Here is a 13,921-nt window from a genome sequence, read left to right as displayed (position 1 = left end):
CCATAACGCTCCTAGCTTCCTTCCTCCCTGACTGCAACATTCACAAGAAAAATTAGCATTCCCCCAGCATATGAAACGTAGGGTACATGTAAGCTATGGTGGAAGGAAGTGAACCAAACAACCGAAATGTGGCTTTTTGGTGGGTGAGTAAAAATCATAGTGGTTATTTTCCATTTTTTTGGTATGAACCCTCTCCTTTAATGAATAATTTTTCAGAATCTTTATTTGTAAATGCCTCTTTGAAACTTTGTGTTGGCTAATTGTTGAAAAAATTATAATTGTGTTGTCCCCCCCCTTCACTTTCATGTTAATCTTCAACAACCAGTATCGCTTATTCATGTAAAAACAAAAGTACAAAATTTTTAAAAAATAATAAAAAATAAATTGTTAGTTGTGTGATATATTAATTTACGCTGGCTCTATAGAATTATTAGTCTTATATATATATATATATAATTATATATTAGTTTCAGTTAAAACAAAAACAAAAAAAAAAACTCAGGTCTTCCTCGCGCCATGGTGAATTTCCATGGTAATCCTGAATTTTTACCATTGTCTTTTTGGTATTGCGGCAAGAGAAGTCACGTGTAACTCAACGTGTCAATGCGTCTAATAGTGTTTCAAATTCTCACTGCCCATGGCACAATTTACATTTTATTCTGAAATCTGAACCACAACAATGGGGGGTTGTTTTTTAATCCTTTCTCCCTCTGTTGTCAAAAGATACAAAACATGCCACCCCCTTCATCCAACCAGGTTCATCAGTTTATGGCATTGTTTGGATGCGTTAGTGGGTGGAAAGGAAAACTGTTATTTTGGTTGAATAATATCAAGTCCACTGTGGATCAGCAGTGTGGAAAAGGAGGCCTTATAAATGAGGTGGTGCCTCAAGGAGCCCAATTGATCCACCCACACACCACAGACACCTTATTTTCACATTAATTACATTAAGCCACAGTCTTGGCAGCAGGTCAACACTTGGGGGGTTGGGAGGAAAAAACAGCCTCTCATCTTGTCCACATCTTTATCAGGCACCATCCCACAGATTTAAAGAAAGTGGTGGGCCCTGGGTGCAGAAACCAACTACATCCTGTTGACTATGATATAGAGCTGGCCCTGTACGTTTTTGTTCCTAATCATGGAAAATCCTCTTTTACAATACCCCCCCCCTGTGAGCGATTTCAAATTCGGTAAATTATTATTTTGCAAAACCCCAGAAATATATAGTCTGGTATGTAGGAGACCAAAAAACAAAGAAAAGGTTTGGGAAAGGAATTGTTTTTTGGTACATGTTCAGTTTGCTTTGTTTTTTTTTTTTGCTGTGTAAATTGGGGTTCCGTTCGAAATTGGAAAAACCAAGCCTTGGACTGTGGCCTAACAACTTTCCGAGAAGCTAAAGGTAAGACAAACATGGTGTTGAAAAATTTACCAAAAAAGTAAATGAAAACAAAAGTATTTCTAAGTCTTTGTTACTGAATATTTCCCCCTTTAAGAAAAATCCTAAATCTCAAAATACCATTTATTTATTTTGTTTTTTTATTTTCTTTTTTTTTTTTTCATTTCCCCTTTGGTTGTTCATGCCGAAAGGGAAAAGGCTTGACCATGTTTTAACAAAAACTTTATATAGAACCCCTTTACTGTAAGTGATAAGCGTGGAATATTAATTGTAAACTATACAATTTTAAATTAATCATTTTAAATTTGTTGGGGAAAAATTGGCCAATGATGGTGGTACATAAATAAATACACAAACAGCAAAATAAATTATCTACAGCTCAATGAGAGCTTGATCTATTAGCGCGTTGTGCGTGGAAGTTGGAGTTCATAATGGAAGTTTCATTTATTTATAACCTTTATTCCTTTTGGCTAGAAACCAGTCCCCCCACAGAGAATTAAATGGATCGCATCAAAGGGGACGAAACAAAAAAGTCCAGTTCAGATGAAGGTGTGTTTCAAATACTTTCATTATCCATCAGATATGGAATTTCCCTCCAGTTGGCCAAAGCCCTCTTAATGAAGCAATACATTGGTGGTTTGGGGTCTTGTGTGGCCCAAATGTTGGCTTTAAATGGAAGATGGCAAGACAGAGTTCCTTCGTGAAAAGAGGTAATTTTCTCTTTTCCTTATTGGCTGTTGGGTTTTTCTTCATTAATGAAAATGCTACATTCACCCCATTAGCTATTTTGGGGCACAATCCATGAAGCCAGTGTTTGGCAGTGGACAAAAGCCTTTTTAAACAACGACAACATAGTTCATTTTTCAAGTGTGTTGTTAAAAAATGTTTTGGTCTGTTATCCAGACTCAATTAAATGTTTGGTCCTACAAAAGGAAACAACAGGCAATATGGGGCAATGGTTTGTTGACTCTCAATGGATGTGGTAATTAAAATACAAATTTAAGTTGAAAGAGATGAATATGGTTTTTTCCACTTTGTAAACACATGCCCTACAACATATAATTAATTTGAAATTTGATCAGAAAAACGGAAGTGACATCCATTTGGAGACCCCTTTTTTTTTTTTTTTCTATAAGCCAAATGGTGGGGAAGCAAATTACTCCATACAATTTTTCTAAATGTTTAATTTGGCAAGTTGGGTTGACTTATACCTCGTGTTTACAGAAATTAATGAAATACGATCACGACCATTTTTTTTGAATGAATAAAAACTATATATGTTATTATTATTTATTAATAGAAATGTTTTTTAATATTTTGGTATATAAATTTTTAATTCCTATTCATAAATATTAATTATTAATTTTAGAATTTTCCAAACTTGCATTTCCAGTCAAAGAATTAATCTTGGCCCTACCTTGATTGCTATAGGTTTTTTTTTTTAATTTATGGAACAAACCAAACCCATTGTTTATTATTATTAAATAGAATTTAATTTTTTGTATTATTATTATTATTATTATTATTGTTATTTGAATACACTGGTTGTGTTATATTTGAAATTTTTTTATTTTCTTAATGCAAAGTAAACAGTGTATTCTCGTTAATAGCAAAATATTGCCTATAACAAATTGTAAAAATTTACAATCAGAGATTTTTGCAATCCAGTTAACTGCCCTGTTTATTATTAATTGTATTTTATTTTATTTTTTAAATTAGCATATTGTTGTGTCTAGTTTTTATTGTTGTTTTAAATTGTAAATATGAGTATTTTTAATATAACAAACTATTCCCGAGTAGTAATAATATTAACTGAATGTCCTGAACCAGGCCTTGTTAATATAATAGACAATAACCTGTAATTCAAAGACTAATATTGAATTTTTGATTCCATTGAGGGTGAACTGTATGTTGTAATCAGGTTAAAAATTCTTGAACTACTGTTTGGAACAGTGTTGTATCAAGCATTAAATATTGTCTTGTCGCCCTGATTGTTGTGTGCAAGTACATTATTATGTGTGTCAGGTATGGCCGGTAGAAGAATGTGTTATAATATTCTTACACTGGAATAGAGGTAGGCGCCAATTCTCTGGAGACCCTTTTGTGTAAAGCCTTGATTGCGCGAATGAAGGTCCGAATTCCCTCCAGCCCTCCCACAAACACAACAAGGCAAAAGTCACACAATGAAATGATATCTGACACAAAACCTTTCCTGCATAAACAACATAATGTGATCCCCATTGGTCGTAGCCCCGTTGCTTTGATGTCCCCACCATTTTTCTAAAATTGTAACAACTCACAAAAAAAACAAACCTATAAACTGCCTTGCTTGCTCCATGTGTCCCAAATGGCCCATTTCTTCGGCGGTGCTTTCCCTGAAAAAATCCCAGACCAATGAAAATTTGTGGAACTACAAGGCTCAGAGGTTCCTGCCTCTCGTAATATCTTGGAATGTTTTGCCACTGGGGAAATTAGAATCAAGGGGTAGGGTTGAAATGCAATAAAAAGGGGTCAAAATATAATTAAATATTTTGCAATTGAACCTGAAAATTGCACCTTTAGCTTTTTGACCCACAATCTCTATTAGGCTGGACAAAGGGTTTTCTGGCGATTGTTGGTTTTTTCAAAAACAGTTCACAGAAACCATGTAAACAATGTTAAAATGTGACTTGATTTCTGTTGAAACGTTATTTTTTGCCAGCAATAAGCAATTTGTCCTAAACAGAAAATTAAAGATCACAATTGCAGATGAATACACCATTTAAAGCATGCGTAATACATTTTCTTTTCCCTTATTCCTGTGAAAACCAAGGGAAAACCTTGGAGGTTCCACACAGAACTGTAAAGTCCCCCCCCCACGTATACAATCAGTCCCAAAAGTTTTGGACCATGGCCCTGCCTCATTTTGTTATCGCTAAATTTTTTTAAATGCACATTATTAAGGGTTTGTAAAAGTCACCAAAACTATAATGTAATATAAAATTATAATATATGGAAGCCCATCTGAATTTTAATGTACGGACCCAAAATGGTTAAGAAGTACCAATTCTTCAAGTAAGTTTTTCTCCCACTCATTACATGGATCCTAAACCCAATTCCTTAAATCCAAATGGTGGTTTTATATGTTTTACTGTTTTTTCAAGCGTCACTAAGTCCCCCCAAACGTGGAGATTTCATTCATGTAGTGTGAAATAGAATGTGTGAAATGGGGACGTGAAATCAAAAAGACAATAGTACAGTATAAAATTTATATGCAATCATAGTTAATAATCTGTGTGGTTTTGTTTTGGTGTTAACAAAAAATGAAAGTTATACTATAAGTGTAAATGTGTTGTTACATTATGTTTCTAAGATAATATGAACTGAGTTGTTATTTGGTGGCTAGGTAGTCATTTACTGGTCCAAGTCAAAAGAGTTCCAATGGCATTCTACTGTAGATATGGCTTTCCATTTTCTTAGATATGGGGCTTTACCCCCTGCCTAACAGAGAACAAATTCCTCGAATTATCTCAAAACTTCTTGGCAAGGTTCGTTCCAATATTCTTCCAGTAATGTTAACGTCTGGTCTTTAATAATATTCTCAAAACTTTGTTCATGGAACATTATTATTATTATTCTTATATTATTATATTATATTATTATTATGATTAAATTATTATTATTATTATTATTTACATTTTTAGTATTTTTGGACATTTGTTTTTTTTAAATGTCAATAACGTTGTTTCAGAATGTTCAGGAGAACATTCAACCCTCTAAACTGCCCGTGCCCATACTGTTTGCAAAATGTTTTTCCTTTAAACAATTGAAAAAAAAAAAAAAAAAAAAAAAAAAAAAAAAAACATTTTAGAGAAATTAAAACATGGACATTGTAAGTGTCCAGAAATAATGTTTTCATAACTTATTGGGGATTTTATCAAGACTTTCATAGAACATTTTTGTTAGCTGGGTTGGGACATTCTTTAAGTGTAAGTCAATGGGTTTCTTTTTTGGGACATTCTTTAAGTGTAAGTCAATGGGTTTCTTTTTTGTAAGTTTGACCATTAAAAAACAAAACAAAAAAACAATAGCACCACAGAAAGTGATCTTAAAATGATAAAGATCATGGCCTAAAATTATACAAATGTCCAGCTATTGGTTTGAGACACATGCCTTTTATATATGTATTTATTTTATTATTATTTACAGAAAACTACCTCAGATAATATCTTTCTGAATGTGCTAATTTGGAAGTAGCCCATAGACAAGTAAAATGCACAACGATAAAGCAATAAGCCCCATAGAGGTCTGACATCTAAGTTCTACCAATGGAAAGACCATTCTTTTTGAAACCATGGCATTTTGTGAAGAAAAGCAAGCTCTCCTGAAACTAATCAAGATTACATAGAGGTCATGCCACCTCCCCACGGGCCATTTCAGTCACTAAGTACAGATAACCTCAGTCGTACCCATGTCTATCAAACTTGTGCTTTAATCACCAACAAAAATGAAAACCTCCGGGCAGAAAAAAAAGGGTCACTATACAAACAAAAGGTCTAAACAAAAGTGTTTTCTCAGACAACAGTGTGAAGTAGTAGCGGCTAATTATATAAGTCAGCGCCCACTTTTTTATTCTTTACTATCTCACTATACTGATAATGTTTATTTATTTCCAAACAGTCACAAGGTCACTAAATAATAATAATAATAATACTAATAATGTACACATTTACAAAATGCTGGAAGGATTCTTAATAGCCATTGGATCTCCAGCACACAAACGCTTATTAGTTCTAAAAGAAAAATTTAGCGTCCTTGTGATGATTTGACAACATGGTGGAAAAAAATCGGCTTGTGTATGGGTTGCATTCACTCTGAAGTCTAGGTGGTGAAACATGAATTCATAGTTCACCACATTGGAAAAAGAAATCATGTCAATGAGCCCTGGTCATCAACGTAATATTGATATAGTAACCTTTTGGCCTGTGGATGGAAAAAGAGCTCTGTCATGCTCTGTCATATTTGATCGTACATATAAGAGTAATACATAATTTAAGTCTGTAAAGGGTCTACTTTTATTTGTGTACACTCAATATCAACAAAACATTGCGCTTTTGTAAAATAAAGAAAATAAACAGGGTGTGCTTTCAGCCATCACTAAAATGAACTGAAACTGTGAATATTTGACACACATACATTATCTATAGAAAGCTTGACATGTCTACAAGTCATGTCGAAAACAAATATTATGTGACAAAGTAATCAGTATGAAACCAACGCCAGTTCAAGTCTTGCCAGTCTGCCTTCATTATCCTCTTAATTAGATCACGCCCATGAGCCAGGCGCGCTTTTGATATTACAATAGTCCACATGAGAGGTGCAGCATGTAAACGCCCACATCCTGGGCCGGACTTACCATTGGGCTTGAGTGGGCTGCAGCCCATGGGCCCCACCTTGGAGGGGGCCCCGCCTTTGCCCGTTTATGTTTGTTTGATTTGTTCATTATTATACGCTTATTCAGAATTCATTCATTATTAAACGCGCATTCCACTGACGCAGGCGAGCAGCAGTGTTGCCAGTCAGTGGTTTCCAGCGGAATTTGGCTACTTTTAACACTGTTTATGCGGGGGGATTTCATGTCCGCGGGTTTAAGCGGACCACAAGAACGTGATATTATTCTAAAAGCGATTTTTCCCAGGGGGACCCCTCGAAAGCGCGATTGGGTTAGTTTAGGCTAGTTTTTGAGTACCAATTGGGCAGGTTTTGTCGACTGGAACCCTGGCCACATGCCAGCGCAAGATCTAAACGGGAAGCTGAGGCTACTACAAGCTTATAACTACAACTAGACCTTCAAGTTCACAAATCAAACAGCATAAACTGGTATTCATAAACTGACATTTCACATAGAAGGACACTGAATCACGTTTGCATCATTGGTTGGTATCACATGGCTACTTCAGCATAAGCTTTTAGCCCAGAAGAGCACAACATTTTATAAAGATAACATAAATTCTCAAATGTTAACCTCATTTCTTTACAGGGATGATTTTATATTAATCTATTAATGTTGCACTAAATTAGGCGATCATGATGATGCGTTTTTGAGCGGCTCTTTATGTCTTCTGCCAATTACCACATCGGGGGAAGAGATGTCATTAAAATGATTTTTAAATAAAAAATGACTAATTTGAAAGTGAAAGTGAAGTGACGGACATTCAGCAAGTATGGTGTACCATTACTCAGGAATTGTGCTCTGGCATTAACCCATCGAAGTGCACACACACGAGCAGTGAACAACACACACACTGTGAAACACACCCGGAGCAGTGGGCCAGCCAATTTATGCTGCGGCGCCCGGGGAGGCTTGGGGTTCAGTTGCATGATCAAGGGCACCTAAGTAGTGGTACTGAGGGTGGATGAGAGCGCTGTCCATTCACTCCAAACCACCCACAATTCTGCCGGCCCGAGACTCAACTCACAACCCTTCGATTGGGAGTCCGCACTCTCAACCATGAGGCCAAAGACTGCCCCATTTAATGAGTTTCTGTTTTTAAACCTATGCTATGCTATGATGTAGGGATAGTATCACACAAAACAAAGTCCGTTTTCGATATATATATATATTATCTTATATATATATATATAGATATATATATATATTATATATATTATAGCAAGATCGACACTGTATAGTAAAACACAACTTACAGAATTCCGTTTTGCTATGTCAGAAGAAAATAGAACAAAACAGCAGAAGATTTACCGCTTGCATCTCCAAAGTAGTTGTGTTCCTCAGGGGTACCCGGATGTCAGTAAATGATCAACGTTAGTCGTTTGCCTAAAGTTAAATGAATCAGCTTTTGTAAAAAGACAATTGTGTTTTATTTCAACTCAATCATAAGACAGTCACTTGTTTGCCAAACGACTGGTGGGGTGTGAGTTTCATATTTAATAAAGTAGCTTATTATATTTTTAAGGATTTTGACCATTAAAATGTCAATATTTAAACTTAACATTATGCACACTCCATCTATAATAAGTTGGGGATAGTGACCGTCAATTGGATTTTAACTTAGCAGCATGTCTGTTCTAGGTGATTGAATTTATTGAAAATAAGAACTGACATGACCAGAGGACACAGGTATAAACAATAACTTTTAAAATATAAATAAAGCCAACATCTGTTTTTTTTTTTTTTTGTGCTCAAAGTATTTCAGGTGTTGTGATTGCTCAACTGACGGAGAACACATCTTTTCATCTATTATATAAGAATATTTTATATATTACATTTAACATATGACTAATAGCCAGACATGTTGAATAATTGTCATGTTTATAAACCTCAAAGCATGTTTGTCATTTTGTGTTACTCCATAATGCTGTTCTATTGGGGGCCAATGTTAGTGTAGGATAGGGCCAAACATAACCTCAAGCCATGGTGGCCCCCGCTCTTCGCCTAAGTCCTGCCCTGCCCACATCACAGCAAAGCAGCGAGACTTTTCCTCAAATTCATCTCGGTACACTGTTCCGTTTTCTGAACAAAAGAAGAGGTAGAGAGAGGAATAAGACTCAGAATTATCAGAAAAAGAAGCGCTGAGAGGAACAAGCTTTGGATTTTCCTCAGAAGAACACGGCGGGCTTGATATCTAGTGGAGGATATCATTTTACACTGGATGTAAAGTCTTTTTCTTGTTTATTTAGTCGTCTACTTTGGGTTTTGTTTACTAGTTGTTATTGTGATATATACTTGTTGGCTACATATGTTTAACTAAGTATAGAAGACTTTTTCCAAACCATGATTCAGACTAAAATGTATAATCAAGTGAAGCATTTATGCAAGATTCATGGTCACTGGGGAGTTGCTCTATATCTCACGGACACCAGGATGTTTCTTATTTTTATTATCGTGTCTATAAAAATACGAACTGGCTAAGGGAATATAAAAGAGTTAATAATGTTAGATTAAGAATGTTTATACTAAACTTTACAATAGGCTCTGTTTGTGAAGATCTTTATAACGTGCTCTTATTTGTATCGTTAATAGGGATCAGATTCTTCATGTTTACTCATGTTCATCACAAGCCTGTGAGTTCCGGATGGGATCGCATTTGTGCAACGTTGCTTTCCCGTCATCATTGGAGAACCTTAAATCTTGATGCAAGGATTGGGTGGGTATCCGAGTGACATCCAGTATATTTTAAAAAACTATTTTTGAAAGTGAACACAAACAAGGAAAAAAAAGGGAAAAATGAGGGAATATCTTTCAGTATAAAAAGATGGAAAAACGAAAAAAAAAAAAAATAATAAAAAAAAACAAGACGCAGAACATGAGGAAGGTGAGGGTAGGTAAGAAGGGTGCAATGGTAATATGAATGTGATATAATTTACGGAGGAATGTGAATATAAGATGAGAAGTGTAATACAAATGAGCGGCGTTCGGGTAATATCAAGTAAGTTGGATAAAATGAGCAGTGGTGAATATTAGAGGTGTAGTTGGGTAAAAGGTGATTATGTTTCCCCCGACTGACAATTCCTTTTTCCTTCGGTTTTTCGGCGCGTACATAGTTTTCAGTGGTTGGACCCCCCAGGCGGAATCGGGAATAGAGCCTAAGTAACTCGAGTCTATCATTGCTGCCGACTTATGACTGTCTATAATGAGTCTTAACACAAGGAAAGCAAGAGACTGATTATTAGAGTCAGTTTACTTTTAATTAATACTATAATAGTTCAGTTTCTTTTACACCTTTAACTAGCCATTAATTTATCAATTGAATGGGTGACCTATCCTCATTAACCATGCAGACATTTGCCCCCACCTTCCCATCGGCTCCTCCATGGTCCTCTGTCGCTCCAGCTCCGCCACGGCCTTCTGGATCCCAGCCTCTGCCTCGGTTGCCTGAGCCATCTGCTCCGCCTTGGCCCTCCGGATCCTCCTCGTCACCCTGGCTCATGGGCTCTCCATCTCTGCCTCACGCTCCTCCACCACCTGCTCCATAGACATTGGTCAACCCCCTGGAATCATCAGCTCTCCCCCCCCACCCATAGCTCCTCCCCGGTCCTTTTTCTCCACCGTGGGCAGACCTTCACTGCTGTGGCCTGGGTCCTACCTGGCTCCACCCTGCTTTAGTCCCTCCTGTCTCCTCCATGGCTTTAGGTTTTTGAACACTAGTCTTTGGCAGCAGAGGATTGTGTAACCCCTGAAATCTTAAGGCAATTAACCAGTAATTTTATAAGCCCGCAGTTTACATATAATTCCATGTGTTATCATACAACAGCGGTAATTAGTTTGGAGAAGACTGAGCAACAATGAGCTGGATAGAGAATATAAAGCTGTACCCTCTTTGGACATGCAGATAAATGATCATCCGCCAGCATAAGGAGGAGTTAGGGATGGACCTATGCAGGGCTCGAATGTACAAAGTGGCTTTTCGGGGGAGCCCTATTTTTCCGATCCTCCCTGGCTGACTTTAACGCTTTTGGTGCATGTTAGGGGCATTTAAAACAGATAGGTTTACAGTAAACCTATTGTTTTTCCTTAGTAAACCGTTTTACTTTAAAAACGCAAGCGGTCAGTCTAGTGTTTGTCAGGTGTTTAGGGCAAACCGCTCTGTCCACGGTTCTGAATCAACCGCGCTTAGGCCCTACATCATGCAAATCATGATTAAAAAAAACAGAATAAATCACATAACAATCATCAAAAAAATACATCAATATTAAATAGGATTAGGGGGCCAATCCTCCACAACGCACAGATCAAGTAAGTAATTCCATGATTCTTACCTTTAAATCAGAAGTGACCACAGAAGCCTGGGGTCTTCTGTCTTTGCTTTCCGTCCTGTAACCCAGGATGTTGTAGGGGTCGGTGACCGGCTTTAATCCAGATGATACAAAAGGGCAGAGGGTCAATTGCTCCAAGGGGTCCGTCAGATCCACGAAGAGAAGCGAGCAGAGGCATTGTTCCCGCAACTTTGTTGCGATACTGCTGTCTGTTCAGTAGAATCCACGGCAGAAAAGAATTCTCCACTCACGCTCCATGCTTCGTTTGTCCAGTTGAAAGGTTGTTGCCATGATCATGATCGCCTGGGTCCGCTGCAGGCTCGCAGCGGTGGATTTCTGGCGCCAAGTCTCGCTATCCTCTGTGCTGGTTTTTGCTGTCATAGCAGCAACTTTATAGCGGCGGCGGCGTTATGCACCGGCAAGCTAGTTGTAGCTGGTGCGCTGATCATCACTCCTTTTCGTTTGTTTTGTAAATCCAATTGACTGAGTTTTGGCTGTTTCTTTTTGACCCATTCTATTAGTATCCACAGAGTGTTCAAAAACGAATAAAATAAAGTGGTTTTGAACTTGAAGTTAAGCTAACATTCAAATACCAACGCTCAGTGAGAAGTTCAAGTGTGACGTAACACGTAGTAATTTCAGTGTGCAGCGCCCGCCACGCATGGGATGGTCAACAGCAGGAGACACAGCGGAAAATAGTGTTTCGGAAATAGTAAATGTAATGAGCGAAGTAAGCCAACACACAACATTGACACATTTTTCAGATCATCAATTTATTTCAGGAACACTTAATGTCAGGAAAATCAAAATCATATATGCGACACAAAAAAATGGACAGTGTTTTAGAGCTCCCCATAAATGTCTCAAAGTAGGCTTTCAGGGAGCCCAGGTCCTTTTCAGGTGAGCCGAGCTCCACCTTAGCTCCCCCGTAATTCTAACCCTGGACCTAAGGTACATTTACATGACATGATGTACTAAAACCCAAAAAAAGAAAATATAGTGTGGTGTCGAAAGTTTCACATATAGATATAAACACAAGCTGTGCTGTTGCATTGCCCATCCAGTAGTTGCTGAAGGTCAGTTTTTAAAGAAATCACTACACAGCTGCACCCATGCCTATAGACTGAATAATGTATGTGAATGACAACACTGTTTTCACTGGTTTTTAATTATTTTTGTATTTATTTAATTTTTTTTTTCCTGTAGTTTACACAGAGACAATAACAGAACAGTTTTCAATAACTTGGCCTTTGAAATCTGTTTTCTTTAAACGTTGCATTTTCTGGCTCCCAAAATGCGCGTTGTAAATGAACCCCCCCCCCCCCCAAAAAAAAAAAAAAAAAAAAGTTTTCAGTTGAAAATGGTGTTATGTAAATTATACCTCAAGCTCCATTCAGACGCTCAGCTCCATTTAATGCATTTGGGTGTCACAAACTTACATGACTGTATTTGTTATTCCTAGGTTAATTTAATTTAGAATATATGTCATTCGTTATTAACTGTTGCCTTCTTCATATTAAACAATTTAATTTTATTTTAATCATAAAATTTAAAGTAATTAAACTTTAATACAGTTAAAGTTATTTATAACAATACCTTATAATAATATAATGTGATATCTGTAGTATATTATTATCTTTTAAATTAAAAAACAGTTATTTTTACCTTTCTTCTTCTTCATCAAAACCATTATGAGAGAAAAAAGACTGTATCATGATTTACACACACACACACGCACAAGACGCACACCCCACACCCACACCCACCCACACCCACACCCACACAGGCCCACACCCACAACACACACACACACACACACACACACACCTCCCACACACACACACACAATGAAGCAGCACAACTGTTTTCCATAATTGATTATAAAAAAGTGTTGGGCTTGATGGCAAATATTAGACCAGCTTTTTAAATGATTTCTGAAGGATCATGTAACACAGAAGACTGGAGTAATGATTCTGAAAATTCAGCTTTATCATCAAAGAAATAAATTACATTTTAAAATATATTAAAACAGAAAACAATCATTTTAAATTTTAATAATATTTCACAATATTATTGTATTTTTGGTCAAATAAATACAGCCTTGGTGAGCATAAGAAAAAAAAAAAAAATTTAAAGAAAAAATCTTACTGACAATCACACTCTTGAAGTGTTGATCATTGTTAGTTTCATTAATACCTAAAGGTTTCATAGCTAATGTTAAACAAATATAAAGTTATTATAAAGTTTCATCCAAATAATAATAAAGCACATTTTGCTGTATGGGCATATTTTAAAAATATGTTTAAAAGTAATGGCAAGCTTGTATGTGGTGATGTTCAAATATCCCTAAATGGAGAGAAAAAAAAAAAAAAAAAAAAACTTATGTGTGGGTGTGAATAATTAATGTCACCTGGAATACCTTAGATCCACCACTGACTCTTCTGTTCTGCAGCATTTTTCCCTCATGAGATTTAATGCAGATTCTCTCATCTTCCTCAGAATTAAGTAAAAAAATACAACATGAAGCTCATGTAGGCCATATGCAAGCACGTTTATAATAGTGATGGAAAACAGTTTATTTTCAAGGCTTTGATAGGATGCCTAACTACATGTAAGCATACTATGACAGACTAAACACAGACAGAGGCATTTCAAGAACATATTCCAATTTAGCAAATATTGTTCCTTTTACTCAAATGATGCTATATAATGTTGCATTTTTCAAGTTGGTCCAATGTGGCAAAGTGTTTGCATTGTAAAAATAATTTC

The sequence above is a fragment of the Cyprinus carpio genome, unplaced genomic scaffold (genome assembly GCF_018340385.1).
Source record: "Cyprinus carpio isolate SPL01 unplaced genomic scaffold, ASM1834038v1 S000000006, whole genome shotgun sequence".
NCBI classification, from domain to species: domain Eukaryota; kingdom Metazoa; phylum Chordata; class Actinopteri; order Cypriniformes; family Cyprinidae; genus Cyprinus; species Cyprinus carpio.
Note: the sequence above shows the minus strand (reverse complement) of the source record.